Genomic DNA, 6823 nt, shown 5'->3' on the forward strand with positions numbered 1-6823 from the left:
GTGTGTGTGTGTGTGTGTGTGTGTGTGTGTGTGTGTGTGTGTGTGTGTGTGTGTGTTTCTACCATATCATTGTCATTGAGAGGCCTTGTTGGCCTCCTAAGTTGCGTGTTGTGGTATTAAGGTACTGTAGTTGGTTCTTTCGGGACTTAGGGTGCCAAATGTTGGCCATACCCCTAAGGCTGGGGTATGACAAACTTCATATCAGAGCAGGTCAGACCTAGGGACTCTGCAAGCTGTGTCTAGTAGAGTCTTGTTTATGAGTGTGTTGTTCACCACATTTATCAATAGGAGGCTACAAGAAATTTAAGATAATTATCTTTCTTCTTGATCTATATCGTGCAAGAGATCTAAGTCGTAAATGTTCACTCCTAATTTTCATTTTGTTTATTTTCTCAATGATGCCTACTACTAGACGATAGATGGCTATTCAGAGATTAGATGAAGAGGCGGGAAAGGGCACTAGTCAGGTACCACCCACTATTGTAGATCATCATGAGCCTCAAAATGAGGCCGACTCATAGGATTGCGAGCACAACCACCTGTAGGGCGAATGGGAGCCGATATACCCCCAGTCCCTCCCCTGGTTGCTTTTGAACAAGATATGGATATGCAAAGTGTTGTTCAATTATTGACTCAACTAGTAGCCTCTCAGGCCCAATGTCATACCCCTGGCACTTCTGATAGAGCAATCAACATGAGAGTTCAGGATTTCATCAACCTGAACTCTCCGGTATTCACTGAGACAAATCCAAATACGGACCCGCAGAATGTTTTGGATCATATGCAACAGACCTTACGCGTTATGCATGCCACTGATGCTAAGATATTGTAATTTGCTTCTTATAGGTTGCAGGATTTTTCCGCCACTTGGCATGAGACATGTGAACAATATGGGGGGTCGTACCCCACCAGCAGGATGGAGGGAGTTTTCAGAGGCATTCTTGCACAATATTTTCTTGTTGAGTTCCGTTGAGTGAGCCAAGACATGTTTCTATGTCTGGAGTAGGGAAATATGAGTGTTCGGGAGTATAGCATGCAGTTTAACTTCTTGGCTAGGTATGCCCCTATAGTTGTGGTTGAAATGAGTGACCGAGTATATCGATTTGCGAGTTGTTTGGGACCACACTTGGTTAATGAATGTAATACGACCTCTTTGAATCCGAATAAGGATATCGCTCATATTCAGGCCTACACATAGAGGTTAGAAGATCATAAAAGGCATCAATAGGTTGATCGAGAGTGGGATATGGGTTAACATATGAGGGCTCGATCCACGGGTGATACAGGAGACTTAGGAGGTGGGTTCATGCCATAGTTCTCTAGGCACCCATCTTATCCGGAAGCCAGTGCACAACAACAGTTCCACAGCCGTCGTCGTGATCGAACCACTTATTCTGGTCAAGGTCAGAGTTCACACACATTAGGCCCACTTTACATAGGTGAGTCTAGTCAGATGAGACCTTCGTTGCCTTATTGTGATCAGTGTGGTAGAGCTTATTCTAGGCAATGTCGTCTGGGTTTGGATGTGTGTTATTCATGTGGGCAGCCCGATCATATTATGTGATTTTGTTCGATAAAAAGGGGGTGGTATGGCGCAACTGACATGATCTGTAGCTGATTGTCTTCATATGTACGCCCTCTTGGAGAAGGTACACAAACGTCAACAGGTAGAGGTAGAGGCAAGGTTGAAGCATCTAGCTGAAGCAATCATCGGAACTGCCTTAATACTTGCCAGGTCAATAGGATCTAGAGTCGTATGTAGTTACAAGTATATTATCTGTCTTTTACCTTGATGTGTATGCCCTAATCCATCCAGGTTCTACTCTGTCATATATTACTCCTTTTATTGCTAGCAAGTGCAGTAAAGCACCTGAATTGTTGCGTAAGTCGTTTGAAGTATCTACGCCTGCGGGTGAATCCATAATTGTTAGGCGAGTATATCGGGGTTGCGATGTGATGATTTATGATCATCATACTTTATCTAATCTAAATGAATTGGAGATGGTCGATTTTGACGTTATTATGGGCATGTATTGGTTAGCTTCTTGCTATGCCAATGTAGATTGTTGGACGAAGGTTGTCCGCTTTAATTTTCTAGGTGAGCCTATTATTGAATGGGAAGGTAATGCTCCACCACCTAAGGGGAGGTTTATTTCCTACCTAAAGGATCGAAAAATGATCTCGAAGAGGTATATCTATCTCTAGGTTCTGGTGCAGGATGTGGAGGCGAAACCTCCAACTCTTCAAACCATCCCTATTGCTAATGAATTCCCTAACATATTTCCTGCCTAACTTCCAAGAATTCCTCCCAAAAGGGAAATTGACTTTGCTATCTATGTGCTTCCTAACACCTAACCTATATTTATCCCTCTGTACAGAATGGACACTGCAGAATTGAAAGAATTGAAAGCTCAGTTAAAAGATCTCATAGAAATGGTCTTTAACAGGCACAGTGCTTCCCCGTGGGTTGCACCAGTGTTATTCATTCATAAGAAGGATGGTTTACCAAGGATGTGTATTGATTACCATCAGTTGAACAAGGTAACTATCAAGAATAAATATCCGTTTTCCAAGATTAACGACCTGTTTGATTAGTTGCAGGGCACCAAATATTTCTCAAAGATCAATCTTAGATCCGGATACCATCGGTTAAGGGTAAAGGAGTAAGGATATTCCAAAGACTATTTTCATGACCAGATACGGTCATTATGAGTTCCTTGTTATGTCCTTCGATTTTACTAATGCACAAACGATTTTTATGGATTTGATAAATCAATTGTTCAAGTTGTTTATAGATACCTTTGTAATCGTGTTTATTGATGATATTCTTGTATATTCTCGCTCTGAGGCGGAGTATGCGAATCACTTTCGAGCAGTGTTGCAGACGCTCCAGGATTGTAAGTTGTATGCTAAATATTCTAAATGCAAGTTCCGGTTGAACTCGGTGGCCTTTCTTAGGCATATAGTATCAGATGAGGGCATCAAAGTTGACAGACAGAAGATTGAGGCAGTGAAGAATTGGTCGAGGCCCACAACTCCTACTGAAGTGCGTAGTTTCTTGGGCTTGGCAGGTTAATATCAGAGATTCATAGAGAATTTCTCTTCTATTGCTGCTCCATTGACAAAGTTGACGCATAAGGCGGCTAAGTTCCAGTGGTCAGATATTTATGAAAAGGGTTTCCAGAAGTTGAAGAGCAAATTAATATCAGCACTTGTTCTAGCACTTCCTGAAGGATCAGAGGGTTATGTTGTATATTGTGACGCTTCTAGAGTTGGATTGGGTTGTGTTTTGATGTAGCACAACAAAGTTATTATGTATGCTTCAAGACAACTGAGAAAGCATGAGCAGAATTTAACTGACTTATGATCTTGAGTTGGCGACTCTTATATTTGCTCTGAAGATATGGCGCCAATATTTATATAGAGTTCATGTTGATTTGTTTATAGATCATAAAAGTCTACAATATATTTTCAGGAAGAAAGCATTGAATCTAAGACAATGGAGATAGCTTGAGTTGCTGAAAGACTATGATGTTGATGTCTTATACCATCCCGACAAGGAGAATGTTGTAGCCAACACGTTAAGTCGTAAGTTTATGGGCAGCCTAAGGCATGTGGGAGTTGACAAGTTGGATATCACAAATGATCTGTATCCATTAGCTGATTTGAGTGTGTGATTGCTTGCTGCAGGTGACGGGGGCGTTATAGTCCAAACTGTTGTCGACTCGTCTTTAGTGGCCAAAGTAAAGGCATGGCAATTCAACAATCCAGAATTGGTAAGAATTAGAGAAGGAATCCCCTTTCAGAAGAAGTAGTTTTTCGAGCTATCAGATGATGGGGTTATTAAATATAAGGGTCGATTGTGCGTGCCCGATGTTGGAGGACTTCGAGGACCAATTATGGCATAAATTCATCAATCCAGGTATTTTATTCAACCTGGCTCTACAAAGATGTGTCATGACCTTTGGCAGATATACTGGTGGAACGATATGAAGAAGAATATTTTATAATTCATCTCTCAATATCCAAATTGTCAGCAAGTTAAGGTTAAGTATCATAAACTTGGAGGATTGCTTTAGAATATTGAGATTCTGACCTGGAAATGGGAAACCATCAACATGGATTTTATTACAAGATTACCTAGTTCTCGTCGGAATTTCAATTCCATTTGGGTTATCTTGGATAGACATACAAACTCAACTCATTTCCTACCTGAAGGAACTACCTACTCAGCTGAGGCTTATTCCAGATTATATATCAGAGAGATAGTCTAACTTCATGGAGTTCCAATTTCTATTATATTTGACAGAGGTACCTAGTTTATAGCTAACTTTTGAAGGTCCTTCCAGAAATGTTTGAGTACTCGGATTAGCCTTAGAATCTTTTCATCCGCTAATAGACGGACATGTCTGTGTCCTATATTTCAAAGGAAGTTGGGAAGACCATCTGCCACTCATTTAATTTGCCTATAATAACAGTTACCATTCCAGTATCAAGATGGAACCATATGAAGCCATGTATGGGCGATAGTGCAGGTCTCCTATCGGTTGGTTAGATATTGGCAAAACAAAGTTATTGAGGCCTAATTTGGTACAACAAACGTAGAGAAGGTGAAATTGATTTAGGAGCGATTGTTTATTGCCCATAGTCGACTAAAGTCCTACTCAGATAACCGATGTCGAGACTTAGAGTTTGCTGTAGGAGATTGGGTGTTCCTGCAGGTATTTCCTATGAAAGGCGTGATTAGGTTAGGCAAGAAAGACAAGTATAGCCCCAAGTACGTTGGACCGTATCAAAATCTTCATAAAATGGGCCAAGTGGATTACAAACTTGAGTTACCACAGGAATTAGAAGTAGTTCATCCAGTATTTCACGTATTTATGCTTCGTAACTGCTTGGGTGATCCCTCCTGCATCACCCTCATTGAGGATGTTATTATCACAGAAGACCTATCATATGAGGAAGTCCCTGTTGCTATCCTAGATTGCCAAGTCTATAAGTTGCAGACCAAAGAAGTAGCTTTAGTTAAGGTACATTCGAGGAATAATAGCGTGGAGGAAATGACATGGGCGGCAAAATAGGATATGAAGTCCAGATACCCTTATTTGGTTCAGTCTTCAAGTGATATCATTGAAACAAATATGGCAGGTGTAGCCTAAATTTTAGTAGATGACAGTTGAGAGTTATGGCTAACCCTTTTTTATTATTGCATAAATAGATGGGGTCGTGTGGGTATAATATGCTATTATGTTATTCTATCGCCCTATGTGGCATTGGATATGTTTTTGGGCTGTTTGAAAAGTTTGGATAGTCCTGTTTATAAAGAACACGTAGTCAAAATTTTCCCAACATTCGAGGTCGAATGTTCTTAAGGGGGGAATGATGATACACCTCGTATTTCGCTCTCGTATGAGTTTTAAGTAAAGTAACGTAAATACAAGTGAGGCTAATATCCCATATTTGGATGTAAATAGGTTTAAACAGGTGTTTCAAAAGTTTTTTATGGGGTCAAACAAATCAAAGAAAATTAAGTTTGCCGAAACTCGGGGAAGGGCAGTCCAAATTTCAAACATGAATTTTGGTCCAAGTTGGCAGGGGTATATCTAACTGTATATGGTTAGTTATGGGATGCATACCCAATATAAATTCAAGTTCAGGGAGTCTTATTTTCAACACAATAAACTATTTGTCGATACGATGTCGGAGTATGGAGATATTCATTGTTTTGCAAGACTACATAGACAACCAATTTGGTGTGATGGATAGCGCGAGGTGACCCATTTAGCTCCCTTAAGACAGTAGAAATATTCCTACTTAAAGTGGTGCAGTCATTTCACTTTCATTTCTCGTCCTTAGCATCTCCAAAACCCACCGAAAGGCTCTTTAAAGGCTTCTATACCATTGAAGAACATTTCTAAATGTTCATGAAGTTATTTTCCTCTTTAAAGAGGAAGGCCACCTTGTAGTTTTCTCTAGTGTATTGAGTGAAGTAGAGGGTTCCTTTGATCTTGGGATAGAGCTTGTTGAGGATGAATCATTGGCTATTGAGGCAAGGACTTTACTACTCCAATATGATCTCTAGTTCCTTCTAGCTTAGCTTGATCAATTGGCGAAGATAACTTGCAAGATATGGAAGTATTGTAGACAATTCTTGGAAACACTTGGGAGATGTTGTGTTGTTGTTGAGCTGCTAGTTTGGGGTGTTTTGGTGATGATTAGATACTGGAAATTGTAGACTATTGTTGGTTGTTCTATGAGGAAGATAAGAAAGTTCATTTAAGCTAATGAAGTTGCCTTGTTGATTAGTTGCCATTGTTATGAGTTATAGAAGTTCTATGCACATAAGGTGTTTCATAAAATGTCTAAGTGAAGACTGCCTTTAGTTATTGATCCAAATCATTCGTTTAGTGTTGATTATTGTTCGTAGAGCATTCGAGAGCTTGAGCTATCGACAAAGGTATGTATGGCTATCTTCTTTGTTTGGCATGGTTGATATAAGCGTTTCTAAAAGGCGACATCTTCTTGTTGAAATATGTTACTCATGTATCCTTTGATATTGAACTAACTCACATCCTATGATCGTCCGTAGTCGGGAGAACTTCTCGCATCCTATAATTCTATTGGTATTGATTAGAGATTGAAGAACATAGCGTGAATATCGATAGTCAGAGGATAATGACCATATGTCACTCTGACTCTGATTATGATATCGTTTGAGGGTTGTCTTGCATTGCGCTTATATATATATTTTAATTCTTGCCACGCTACGCTATAGTCGACCGGGAAGGCCCTTATATGTGCATACCACTGATCAGTTGGCCAG

This window comes from Nicotiana tabacum, chromosome 19, assembly GCF_000715075.1.
Source record: "Nicotiana tabacum cultivar K326 chromosome 19, ASM71507v2, whole genome shotgun sequence".
NCBI lineage: Eukaryota > Viridiplantae > Streptophyta > Magnoliopsida > Solanales > Solanaceae > Nicotiana > Nicotiana tabacum.